The sequence below is a fragment of the Bos mutus genome, chromosome 13, assembly GCF_027580195.1.
Source record: "Bos mutus isolate GX-2022 chromosome 13, NWIPB_WYAK_1.1, whole genome shotgun sequence".
NCBI classification, from domain to species: domain Eukaryota; kingdom Metazoa; phylum Chordata; class Mammalia; order Artiodactyla; family Bovidae; genus Bos; species Bos mutus.
Window position 1 is genome coordinate 69,043,137 of NC_091629.1, and position 14,001 is coordinate 69,057,137.

Sequence of the window (14,001 nt, forward strand, 5' to 3'; positions counted from 1 at the left end):
TAACAGTGAACTAAAAAAACTAATAACCTACTTCTCAACAGCAGTAATAAAAGACAAAAGATGGTGATAAAGCTTCTTCCACATTCTAAGATAAAAGTAACTATCATATAGAGCTGCAGTCTCAAAACACAATCATTCAAAACTAAAAAGAAATTAAAGCAAAAAGAAACTGAAAGAGTTTATTATTATTAATGGGAATGACTATTTGCTTACTTGTGATGTATCATTCATTCATTCTAGCATCCTCCAAAGAGATTTAAATTAGTGTAACTCTAGACTGCCTTCTTTCACTTTAATCAAGAAAATTCAGGCAAATTCAAGGGAAACAGCTTTACAGAGTTAATATTAATATCTCTTACTTCTTGGGAGCAAGTTGCCCACAGAAAGCTGTCTTCTGTTCAACTCCACCAAGAACATCACCTTCACCCACTGTTATATAACCTCTCTTGTAGTAAAGGAAATATTGTCCTTTATAAATATTTATCCAATGTTTCTTTCTCAACTGTCAAAACACAGCAGGGAAAAAGTGTGCAACTTACTTGAGGCACTTTGAAAACTTCAAAAATCTCCCACATCCCCTAAGAGAATCTGAAAGGGATAATCACAAAATGACCCCCAAAGGGAACTCTTGGATTCTGCTAATAGAAGGAATTGTGAGTAAATTAAATTATTTAAAATAAATAGTAAACAAATGTTGACTATACAAATAAAATTTGACAATATTTAGTTGATTGGACCTAAAAAGATTGCCATATATTTTAAGTCTGAATAACATTATTGTTATTTAGAGTAGAAAGGAGAAGGTGGCTGGAATGAACATATCTTAAGGTTCAAGGGGGAATAAAGATTCTGATTGGTTTTATGCATTATAAAGTACTCATCTTATAGTTTCAATGGCAGTGATCAAAAGAATTTAAAAGAAATGATATCTTACAAATAATAATAAGATATATTAGTAAATATATTAGTAAATAGTAAAATATAGAATCAGAAAAAAATGACAGGGAACTCCCTGGTAGTCTAGTGGTTGGGACTCAGAGGTTTCACTGCAGAGGAAGGAGGTTTGATCCCTGGTTTGGGAACTAAGTTCCCTCAAGTCACGTGCTGCAGCCAAAAATGAGAAAGAAAATAAATGTATTAAAAAAGGATAAATCCAAACAAAGCCAAGAGTAGAAAATAAACATAGAAAAAGGGGGATAAGAAAGATGAAAATAAAAAAGGTTAAATGGATATAGAAATGTATAAGCTTAAAAAGAAAAGGAAAGAGAAAGAAAAAGAAATCAAGAGAGTATGACATGATAATTCACACAAGAATTCTGGGAAGCCTTACAAGTCTCACTTAAACAAAACTCCTTCTACATGATTATGTATTATAGCAAAACTACATGATTATGTTACATTGAACAAGCACCTTCCATGGAGATGACTAATTCCTCACCAGAATTTATGCCACTGCCTTGTCAAGAGGTTTCTCATTCCATCACACAGCAAATAACCAAAGATGTAAATTACTCTACTTGGGTGGTCATTCAAAATCAATAGTATCTTCTGCACATCCTGACTTGTAGACTCAATCCAGTAACTGCTTCCTCAAGAGTAAAAGGACATTTACCACAGATTGAATGGCATGATGAACACTGAAGTCTGTGGAAAAACAGGAGCTTTACTCTTAAAACATTAAATAATAAAAATCTGATTCATTTGTGGACTAACTAGAAATACTAAGCAAAAGCATTCAAAACTCTGATTTTTTCCCCCATCTTATTCCCAGCACAGGCAAGCATATAAGCTCTGGCACTAACCTGATAACTTGCACCCAGAGGCTGACAATACATCTTACTGTGTTACAAATAAATAGCAGACGTAGTCCACAGACTGTCAAATCTCTGCTGCAGAACAAACAGGGCTATGATTGTGCTCCCTAAAATAAAATAGTGCCCAAGGAATGAACTCAACAGAGGCAACTGCCAGTGCAAATCTGTAAAAAGCCTCAGGAAACAGAAGTCCAAAGTTATTATTTTATTGGGGTTGGGTATCTTGGGGGATTAGAGATAAAAGATTTATACCTCTAGGTTTTCTAGCTTAAATGAACTGAAAGCATGAGTAACTTTAAAAATATTAGAAGACAGATTGTGTTGTTCTAGTACTTAGATAAAGATATTTATTTTCTAAAAAAGTGTGCTGCTTTCTCTGCTTCATGCAAGCCTTGGAGGGTTTATTAATAACTGCATAGTTTCCTGAGAAGTATGAGAATTTAGAAAACTTCTTTTCAATTGAGAATTACTCAAAATGGTTAATACTCCAACCAAACCTGTGTTGAAACATGGAAACTTCATCCACAGAAACAGTTCTCTGGACACAGGTTGGGTGAGTAGGTCATGTCTTTTGACAGCAAATGTTTGGCTAGGAACCCCACCATAACTAAATTACATTTCTGTGAGATATCTAATCAATAGTTCTCAGTCAACACTAATTTAAATTTTTATGTAAGTCCAGTAAGTTGTAAAATATTTGCCATGGTGACCATAAGGTATAAACAAGGAAATAAAAAAGTCTACAAACTTGGAATTTTCTACTGCCCTGGTCAACTCAGACAACTGGCATCCTTTCTGTGTTTTTGTTGAATAGTTTGATTCACCTTTTGTGCATTTAATGTAATTTTTCCTTCTTTTTAGAAAAGGTTTTAATTCTCAAGGACTGAAACCCTGTCTTCTGTCTTCTCAGTGGTTTTTTTTCTCCAGCACATAGTGAATAATCCACACCCAGTTAATTAAGGATTACATAAATTATAACCTCATAGTAGCTTTTGGTATAATTATTTTTTTCTCTCTTTAGAACACTAATGAATAAAAATGATTTGCCTATGTTTAGAAAAGAAAGCAGAAAACTATGAAAAACCAATATAGCAATGCATAATTAATTCATGCTCATTGTTAGGAGGAATGTGCAGTTTGAATGAATAGGAAATAGGAATCATAAAATGTTTAAAAATATATATAGTATTAGTTCTTTCAATTATATGCTGTATTTTAAAGCAGGTAATGAAATAGTACCAAATTCTTTATTTTTTAAGGAAGATGGATAAATTTGTTTTGTAAAACAGCATAACATGAAGGTCTCATAGGCGTGGAAACCATCTCTCTTTAGTATGTTAAACATTAACCAGTGTTATTATCTTGTCCTTTTCCAGTTCTGTTGCCAGCATGCCACATTCTGAATACCAGTCTTTGTGTATAGTAAAGAAAGCAAATTATTTGGCAAATCAATGCTAAGTTTTGTTTTCTTTAACCATTTGTAGGAGAGAAAACAAGATAAAAGACAGAAAACAATCAGTTGTCAGCAAACTTCTCCTGTAAAGAGCCAACTAGTAAATATTTCAGGCTCAGAGTCTCTGTTCAAATTGATCAATTCTGCTGGAAATGAATGAGCTGGGTTCTAATAAAATTTTATTTGTGGATGCTGAAATTTGAATTTTAAATAATTTTCATGTTCCATGAAATAGAATGCTAGATGTCCACTGACAGATGAATGGATAAAGAAGATGTGGTGCATATATACAATGGAATATTACTCATCCATAAAAAGGAACAAAATTGAGTCATTTGATGTTGATGTGGATGAACCTAGAGTCTCATACAGAATGAAGTTGCTGCTGCTGCTGCTAAGTCGCTTCAGTTGTGTCTGACTCTATAGAGTCAGACGGCAGCCGACCAGGCTCCCCCGTTCCTGGGATCCTCCAGGCAAGAACACTGGAGTGGGTTCCCATTGTCTTCTCCGAGAGTGAAGTTAGAAAGAGGAAAAAAAAAATGACCGTAAGCCTTTGACTGTGTGGATCACAATAAACTGTGGAAAATTCTGAAAGAGATGGGAATACCAGACCACCTGATCTGCCTCTTGAGAAATTTGTATGCAGGTCAGGAAGCAACAGTTGGAACTGGACATGGAACAACAGACTGGTTCCAAATAGGAAAAGGAGTTCGTCAAGGCTGTATATTGTCACCCTGTTTATTTAACTTCTATGCAGAGTACATCATGAGAAACGCTGGACTGGAAGAAACACAAACTGGAACCAAGATTGCCAGGAGAAATATCAATAACCTCAGATATGCAGATGACGCCACCCTTATGGCAGAAAGTGAAGAGGAACTAAAGAGCATCTTGATGAAGTGAAAGTGGAGAGTGAAAAAGTTGGCTTTAAGTTCAACATTCAGAAAACGAAGATCATGGCATCTGGTCCCATCACTTCATGGGAAATAGATGGGGAAACAGTGTCAGACTTTATTTTTCTGGGCTCCAAAATCACTACAGATGGTGACTGTAACCATGAAATTAAAAGACGCTTACTCCTTGGAAGGAAAGTTATGACCAACCTAGATAGCATGTTCAAAAGCAGAGACATTACTTTGCCAACAAAGGTCCATCTAGTCAAGGCTATGGTTTTTCCTGTGGTCGTGTATGGATGTGAGAGTTGGACTGTGAAGAAGGCTGAGGGCCAAAGAATTGATGCTTTTGAACTGTGGTGTTGGAGAAGACTCTTGAGAGTCCCTTGGACTGCAAGGAGATCCAACCAGTCCATTCTGAAGGAGATCAGCCCTGGGATTTCTTTGTAAGGAATGATGCTAAAGCTGAAACTCCAGTACTTTGGCCACCTCATGCGAAGAGTTGACTCATTGGAAAAGACCCTGATGCTGGGAGGGATTGGGGGCAGGAGGAGAAGGGGACGACAGAGGATGAGATGGTTGGATGGCATCACTGACTGGATGGACTCTGGGAGTTGGTGATGGACAGGGAGGCCTGGCGTGCTGCGATTCATGGGGTCGCAAAGAGTCGGACACGACTGAGCGACTGATCTGATCTGAACACATATATATGGAATCTAGAAAAATGGTACTGATGAACCTTTTTGCAGGATAGGAATAGAGATACAGATGTAGAGAACCGACATGTGAACAGAGGTGGGGAATAAGAGGACGAGAGAAACTGAGAGAGTAGCACTGACATATATACACTACCATGTGTAAAGTAGATAGCCAGTGGGAAGCTGCTGTATTGCACAGGGAGCTCAGCTTAGTGGTCTGTGATGACCTAGAGGGAGGTCATCACAGAGGTGGGGTGGGAGGGAGGCTAAAGAGGGAGGGGATGCACATATATATATATAAATATGCTTATATGTACGGTTGATTCATAGTTGTACAGCAGAAACTAACACATTCTAAAAGCGATTATATTCTAATTTTTTAAATAAATTTAAAAAATGTAAAACCCATCCTTAGTTTATAGGCCATATAAAACAGGAGGTGACTAGGACTGGCCCTGGAGGCCTATGTTTGCCAGTAGACTTCTAGCCCCTCATATATATATCCATAAAATTCCAGCATTTTAGAAACAAAAAAGACAACAAATACACAAAGACAACCAAAGGAAGGACTGAAAAAATATAGAAGATGGTATCGAGTGATTAAATATATATGTGCAAATCAGATGTGCTGAGTTTTATTTTGCTATGGATTCCCATATCCAAGATTTTGGTTTCTTATTTTTTTTAATGAAAAAAATAAACAACTTTATACCAGACATTGTAATCTTACTGAACTACTTTGATTCCCTAGGAAACAAGAATAAGCAAAACATTTCTAATACATTTAGCTTTTTAAAAATCCATAATAATTGCTGATCTAACGCAGTGTTCAGGAAACTTAAGTGAAACTCACTTCGATGGGGAAAACTATCAGTTTGTTTTCACTCTGAAACCAAGACTCAGATCTTAAGTGCTGGCAAAACAAGTTGGGATGAGGAACATCTCTGTACCAGGAGACGTTCAGGGCTGCCCAGCGGCAGTCACTTTCCTTACCTGCTTTCTTGGACCTTAGCAGGAAGAGCAGGTAAGTCTCTCCAGAGACTTCCCTGGGGGTCCAGTGCTTAAGAGTCCACCTGCCAATGCAGGGGACAGGGGTTCAATCCCTGGTCTGGGAAGGGGCATGCAGCGGGGCATCTACGCCTGTGCACCCCAGCTACTGAGTCTGCACCCTTTAGCCTGTGCTCTGCAGCAAGAGAAGCCCGCACATTGCAACTACAGAGTAGCCCCCTTCTCCACAAGTAGAGAGAGCGTGTGCATAGCAACAGAGACCCCAGTGCAGCCAAAGATAAATGAATAATTTTTTTAAAGGCTCTTCAAATAGCCTTATTCTTGGTCTTATATTCCTCTTCTTTCTTTGATATCTTTAACCATTTTAAACACTTGTTTTATAGCTTCAAAAAGCTTTATTTGAAGTTCTTGGAAGACAATGCTACTGTTTGCTATGTTTTCTGGCTCTTGTTCAGGGTATATCACCTAAGCAAATTTTTCATAACTTTCCCCTCATAAGTTCATCTTCAGTGGCATTTTGTCCTTTGAATTCCCAACCAACCCAACCTGAGGAAGTAACCTTTAGCTTCAGGGATTATCCCTATCGTAGAACCATGTGTAATTATCTCTCAGTTTTGAAATCCAAGACAGTGAGGGGTATATAAATCAGAATCCACAGTCACAGAAGGCGAAGGCAAGAACTCCAAACCCTCAGAAAAAGCTTTTTAGTTTTTTAAGAAAATCCACTTACTACATAGAATAAGGTGAGCTTCTCCTGTTTTCATTTTCACCCTGTGTCTCCAGGAGAATTTTTCCAGTGCATAGTTCAACAGATGTTTAACCCTTCAGAGGTCTTGGCTTTATGTGAGGATATTAATCCAACTCAGGGGTTGGGATCCAAGCCCTAAACGTCTCCTAATCCCAATGACCAGCAAATCTTGCCAGAGTGCTTGCTTTTGCTTTGGTGTTTTATTCTCTGTTCTATATTTTCCAGGCTCCCATTCCAGATTCCCATGAGAATCTTGTTTGTTTCCTTAGCAGCTCAGCCATCCATTTAAAAGAATTCTTAAATGTAATTTAATATTTTATGCAGATTTTCTAAGTGTGCTAGCAGGAGTTGTCTTGGGTTATCTATGCTCCCAGTGTCCTCCTCAGATGAGTAACATCTCTTAGGTATATCTTAGAAATGCAGAATCCCAGGCCTCACCCAAGACCAGATGAATCAGAATCTGCATTTTAACAATACCTCTCAACTAATTTAAAGTTCAAAAAGCACGTTGCCAAATAATGGCTAAGTCTGATCACAGCTCTCCTCCAGGAAACACAACAATGTCTGCCCATCACCTGCAGTGATGTTTGGATGTATGTGTCTGTCCCTCTGCTGGAGCTGTATCCTTCCACTCTTTCTCAGCCTCAGCCTCCAAAGTACACACAAAGGTTGCTTCCTCTGGGCTGTCCTTCCCACTGCCAAGTCAGGTGGCCTAGTAGCTTCTCCCTCAAGCTACTTTTATTACATATTGCAAGTACAATAACTCCCTTTCCAGTCACCTGTAAGACAGGGACCGCCTTTCCTCAAGTACTGAGCTGGCCACATTGCAGGATTTGATAAACCCATAAGTAAAATGATACTGCATCATCTAGTGAATTTAAGTAAGGAGTGACCTATTGAGTCAAATGGGTTTCCCAGGTGGTGCTAGTGGTAAAGAACCTACGTGCCAATGCAGGCTCGATCCCCGGGTCGGGAAGATCCCTTGGAGAAGGAAATGGCAACCCACTCCAGTATTCTTGCCTGAAAATCCCATGGACAGAGGAGCCTTGTGGGCTACAGTCCATGGGGTCACAAAGAGTCACACATGACTGAAGCAACCTAGCATGCATTGAGTCAAATGCTTCACTATTGGCTCAGCAGGTAAAGAATCCTCTTGTAATGCAGGAGACACAGGAGACGTGGATTTGATTCCTGGATTGGGAAGATCCTCTGGAGGAGGAAATGGCAACCCAGTCCAGTATTCTTGCCTGCAAAATCCCAAGGACAGAGGAGTCTGGTGGGTTACAGTCCATGGGGTTGCAAGGAGTCAGACATGACTGAGCACAAGCATGAGTTACTGAGTCAAAAAATATATTGTGGAAAGTGATGTACAGAAGAGCCTCAAATTAGGTGGTCCTCTGTGGCTGGTTGTAGAATAACTATCAATCCATTCACATCCTACAACTATATCGAGGAAAAGTACCTCTGAACTTCATATGTGCTTAATAAATATTTACTTATAAATATCTTTAATCTTTTCTTCTTCGATATACATTTGAGAAGGTGTGAAGTGCTGGTATGCATGTAGTTGGACTAATGCTACTTCCGCATTGTTCCAGTTTAATATGGATCAAAGGGCACGTGGATCTTCAGGAAGAAGGAAAGGAGGACAGAAGTTTTGACCTCTCAAGCATCCCACCTATTCTTCATGTGTCTCAAAGAAGACCCTCTTTTTAATGAGTCCCAGTCTAGTGTCATCTTTCCAAGAACGGGCTATGAAGACAGTGGCAACAATTTTCTTTCTTTCTTTCTTTCCACCCCCCTTCCTTCCTTCCTTTCTTGGTATTATTTCTTATTTTAACCAAAGCATAGTCTAAAGCCTCCCAGAAAAGATTTCTGTTTTGTTCTCTAATTTGTGTTACAACTTTTCATCAGGGTGTTGATTTTGATTTTAACTTCCACTGAAAATGAAGTTAGACATTGCTAGCTGTGAGCTTTTGCCGTCCGTGGAGCCCTCAATGATGTTTTAATGACTCTTTTGCAATGAGGTAATAGTCCTGTCTCCCTCCTCTGGGGAAAGAAACTCTCTTTCAGAACCCAGTGTCTCACAGTGGATTTGCTTCCTCTCATTACCCTTATCCCGTCACCCCGTTTTCACTCTACTGCTCGGCATTCTAACTCGGTGTGCCAAGGCAAATAAATAACACTGCAGAATTCCCAACGGCTCTAGCCTCATCACCCTACAGCCACCACATTCGAGACATGCCATTCACCAGACACAGAGCATCTCACTTTTTCTTTCTTTCTTTAATTTCCTGAAGGTCTCTGGCGGTTCAGTCTGGAAAAGCCAAAGCTCTTTACCCCAAAGACACTGAGTCATTTTAAGCTCCCCTTTCAGATGGTCTCCAGCAAGAAATGGAGCAGAGGTGGGAGGCGGGGAGGGGGCGTGACTCCAGCTGTTGGAAGCAGTTTTGGCTGGGAGAAGGATTTCTAATCCCACTGCTGCACACTGGGAGCGCTGCAGCTGTCAACATCCGCCGAGCAGTTCCACCCAAGGCCGAATACCCACTGCCCCGGCTCCTCCTGAACAGTTCTCATCCTTGTTTCTCCATGCAGCAGGATCCCTTCTGCAGGGGCTGGAATTCAAACAACAGGAGGCGCTGTCAGCAGCAGTCAAGCCTGCCTCTTAGAATCACTTCTGTCTCACCCCTGCAAGCCTCACGCCTCAAATGTGGGAACCCACTGCAAACCCTGCTATGTGAGCCCTTTGGATTCAGATGGCTTCCCTTTCCTTCCCTCCATTACGTGAAGGGTGCTGTGCTGTGCTGTCTAAGTCACTTCGGTCGTGTCCAACCCTTTGGGACCCCATGGACTGCAGCCTGCCAGGCTCCTCTGTCCATGGGGATTCTCCAGGCAAGAATACTGGAGTGGGTTACGCCCCACCCCCGCATGCCCTCCTCCAGGGGATCTTCCCCACGGAGGGACTGAACCTGGGTCTCTTACCTCTCCTACACTGGCTGGCGGGTTCTTTACCATTAACGCCACCTGGGAAGGTGTGAAGGGTACTCTTTCTGAAAGGCAGATTAGCAGGTCAACCACTCTGACTACCTTCGACTCAAATCCCAAGAGATTCCCATTAAAAAACCCTCACCGACTTTGGAAGCTGCTATTACAGAGTTGCTACTGTGGTCCGTTTTTCTTTCCTGAAGCCTGGACCAGTGGCTATGCTCTGGGTCTAGTGCAGTCCGGCTGGTGAGGGGCCCCTGCCAGGCACCGAGGAGTGACACCTTACGTCTACTAAGCTCAGCCTTCCAGATTTTATCATGCCGTTCGAGTGCACTGGCGATGTGAGGTCTGGGGATGTGAGGGCTTCAGTTTCTGCATTTTTGCCTCTTCTATCAGCTGCTTGCTCTCTCACCACTGCCACAACCAGCGTCTCCACTGGGAGGCTCCGGAGCGGACCGCACCTCCAGAGGAAGAGCTGTGTGACCGACAGCCAGGACGCCTGAGCATCTTCCAGTAGAGCGGCAACGCCTCAGCTGAAGGTTCCACTGCCTGCAACAGATGTAAAACTCATCTTTTCCCTCCAGAGTCCAACAAAAGAGCCAAACCCCCAGAAACCGCGCTGTATTTTCACCCGGCCCAGCTCGAATAGGCTGAGGGCTGTAAAATAGAGAATATAGTTCCCATTTGTCTTTTCCGCGAACCTCTCTGACAGGGGGAGAGATCCCTCCACTTTTGCAAAGGCAGAGAGAAAAAAGGGAAAATGTGGTTCTTTATCTGGTAGGTTCTGCTACAGCCAAATGGCTCCCTGCTTTAAGAACTCTGGGTCAGTGAGGAAGAGGAGAGAAAAAGCATTAATTGAGCACCATTTATCCATCAGACGCTGATTAGGGATTTGCTATGTGGCAAGCAGTGTGCCTCATGTGGCGGGGGGTGGGGGGTTGGTTTCTAAGACTTCGTGTGATTTTATTTATTTATTTATTTTTTTTGGAGTAACAGGAAATTTTGCTTCGGAGTTAAAAATGAAGCAAGTCAAAGGCTAACAGTTTTGTCAAGAGAACACATTGGTCATAGTGAATACCCTCTTCCACCAACACGAGATGACTCTGTACATGGACAACAGCAGATGATCAACACTGAAATTGGATAGATTATATTCTTTGCAGCCAAAGATGGAGAGACTCTATATAGTCAGTAAAAAATAAGACCTGGAGCTGACTGTGGCTAAGATCTTGAGCTCCTTATTGCAAAATTCAGGCTTAAAAAGAAAATGGAGAAAACCAATGGACAATTCAAATATGACCTAAATCAAATCCCTTATGATTATACAGTAGAGGTGATGAATAGATTCAAAGGACTAGATCTGGCTATTACATTGTACAGGAGGCAATTTAATCCCCAAAGTACACTCTGTTCTAGTTTCAGGCAAGGATGGTTCTAGGCACTGGTTGTTCCAGATGAGGAAACTAAGGCTCTTTCAGGCCACGCAGTGTATGACAGGGCAAACATATGAAGCCAGGCATGTTTTGATTTCAAAGTCTGTAATTTCTAGCTCACTGAGATGCTTTTATGGCAACATAACAGAATGATGTTGAAAATCTATATTACTCTTTTACTGAGTTGTAATGTCAGTTAAATACAACACAATCATGATGGTGACATAATCCAAAAAAAAAAATGCTAGTTGTAAAAGTCATGGACAGTTATGTGCTCACTAATTACCATTTTATTATTAGATATAAAAATAAAAGAAAGAAAATAAAACAGCACTGATGTTTGTTGTGTATCAAGCATCCTTGGTGCTTCCATGATAACTGGGAAGAATCAAGGACACAGCCTCATACATGACAATAAAATCACATCACAGAAAAGGACAATCTAATCAACAACTTCACCATTTTGGATCCTAAAAATATGAATATTTCTAATTCTATAGGTAATTAATTATGAAATCTTGATACACAATTTTAAAATCTTTAACTGAAGACGGCATAGAATACTCATTTCATTAACCAAATAGTTAATGAGAACCTATTCCATATCAGAAATATGGAGTTGGCCTTGGAAATACAGAGATTCAAGATATTCTTAGTAGTCTGAGGGGAATCATAACTTATAAAAGGTTTAGCAACAAATTTACTTTCAATAGTCTTTAATAAATGTGCTCCAACTGGGTCTTGGTTTGTCACAAGAACTTTGACTCTTGGCAAATCAAGGCAGCATGCTGGAAAGGCTGTCACATTGGGGTTTTAGACTGTGGACCTCAATCCTCACTAGTCTTCAATAAATGGTGACGGTTCTAGTCCTAAAAGTTGTTGTTCAGTTGCTAAGTCATGACGGATTCTTTTGAGACCTAGTGGACTGGAGCCTGCCCAACTCCTCTGTCCATGGGCTTTCTCAGGCAAGAACACTGGAGTAGGTCGCCACGTTCTTCTCCGGGGGATCTTCCTGACCCAGAGATTGAAACCATGTCTCCTGCTATGGCAGACAGATTCTTTACCACTGAGCCACCAGTGAAGCCCCAGTCCTAAAAGTAAGTCCCATTTGTATTTTCAGGTCATAATTTCCTCTTCTATAAATCGAGAGGTATGGTTGATAGGAATGCACTCTTAGAGCTCTAGTATCTATAATTCTCTGAATCTGTCTTTTTAAATAGTCAGGCTCACCCCTGGAAGATTCTAAAGACTGTGTCATAATCAGTCACCAACATCAGGGAAAGAAAAGTAAGTTAAGACTAATTTTTCTACTGCAGCTACTATTCCTAACAGATAATAGAATTTATTCCCTCCTCTCTGCCCATTGTACCTCCACAAGGCTGTTAACCAGACTTCAATTTGACAGGTTTAAAATTCCACCTCGTTTCTTGTTCACCCTAAGCTCAAGTACCTAATGAGCAGAAAAATGACCAGAAGACAGGAAAGAGGATAAAAAACAAATGACTAGGGTGCTAACAGAGAAAGTGACAGCTGAGAACTGGCTGCCACATGTTGACCTTATCAGGGAGCTTCTTGAATAAATACATATAGTTTAATTTTTTAACAAGATTTATTTTTTAAGACCCTCACCCACCAGGATAGGAAAAAAAAGGTTAAACGTGATCCTTTATTAAGATGGTTTCAGGCATTCAAAATCAGAAGAAAGGAAGATGAAGCATTAAAAAAAAAATCTGAGCACTTTTTAGAAAGACAACATACAGGGAAGTTTCATGCTAAGTCTGTTCCTGGCATGAACTCAACCTGCTGTCCTCTGTAACTGTCCTGGGTACAAGCCTGAAGGTGGCTCCTATCAGTGACACCCAGAACACTCTTGGTGGGAATGTGGATCCAATGGAGCCTCCCTACTGCTGGTATTGCCCCTGGTAGCTACCCCATCGCCCATGGCACTGCCTTATAATGCATCACTGGTCGAGGTTATTAGCTCTCCAAGAACCTGTTCTTTACTCTAATTGTCCTTTGGTTCCCTTCATCCCGAAGCTGTAATTCTACATGATGCAGTTCTTCCCAAATCTGCACACCCCCGCTCCCTGCCCCGCCCTGCCCCAGCCCTGCAGAGTGACTCTTCAAGGACCTGTAATGTTAGAATGCTAGCTCTGGACACACACACACACACACGCACTTTTTTTTTCCACAGGGAAGCTGAGCTTCTGCGACACAGAGCGCCTTGACTCAACTGAGTGCACTGTCCCCTCAGTGACCACCCCACCATGTGCATCTCCTGAGGATGGTGAATTTAAAGGAGCTTCTTGGAGAAGCAGCCTCAGTACTCAACAGAATTCCACTAGGGGGGCATGTGGCGCTGCACTCCTTGTTCCTCCCCCCTTCTCTCTTTTGTTGCTGGAAAGAAGCAACTGCAGCCCCATGCGGGCCACAGGAAGTCTTCCAGGGAAACATGAAGGCTGTGTGGTCACTTCATAAAGGCCACGTCTAAACCTGGATGCTAAAGGACAAAGAGTGGTAGAAAGCGTGGTACGGACATAGAGAATAAACTGGTGGTTGCCAAGGGGGAGGAGGTTGAGGGAGGGAGGCAGTGGGAGGTCGGGGTTAGCAGATGTAAGCTCTCATATACAGAATGGATAAACAACAGGGTCCTACTGTAGAGCACAGAGAACTACATCCAATATTCCATGAGAAACCATATGGAAAAAATATTAAAAAGGGATGTATATACATGTATAACTGAATTACTTTGCTGTATAGCAGTAATTAAACATTGTATATCAACTATATTTCAATAAGAAAAAAGTGTGATGCTTGGCAACAGAAGCTTACGTCACTTCTACTGTTGTTTTGATAAGTTTGTATAAGTCATGCAAGCATCGTAGTGTTCTAAGGTTAAACTTGGTATATGAAAATCATTTGTAAACAGTGAATGTGTTAGGAAGAGTGGATTAATTAAGCAAAAGCCC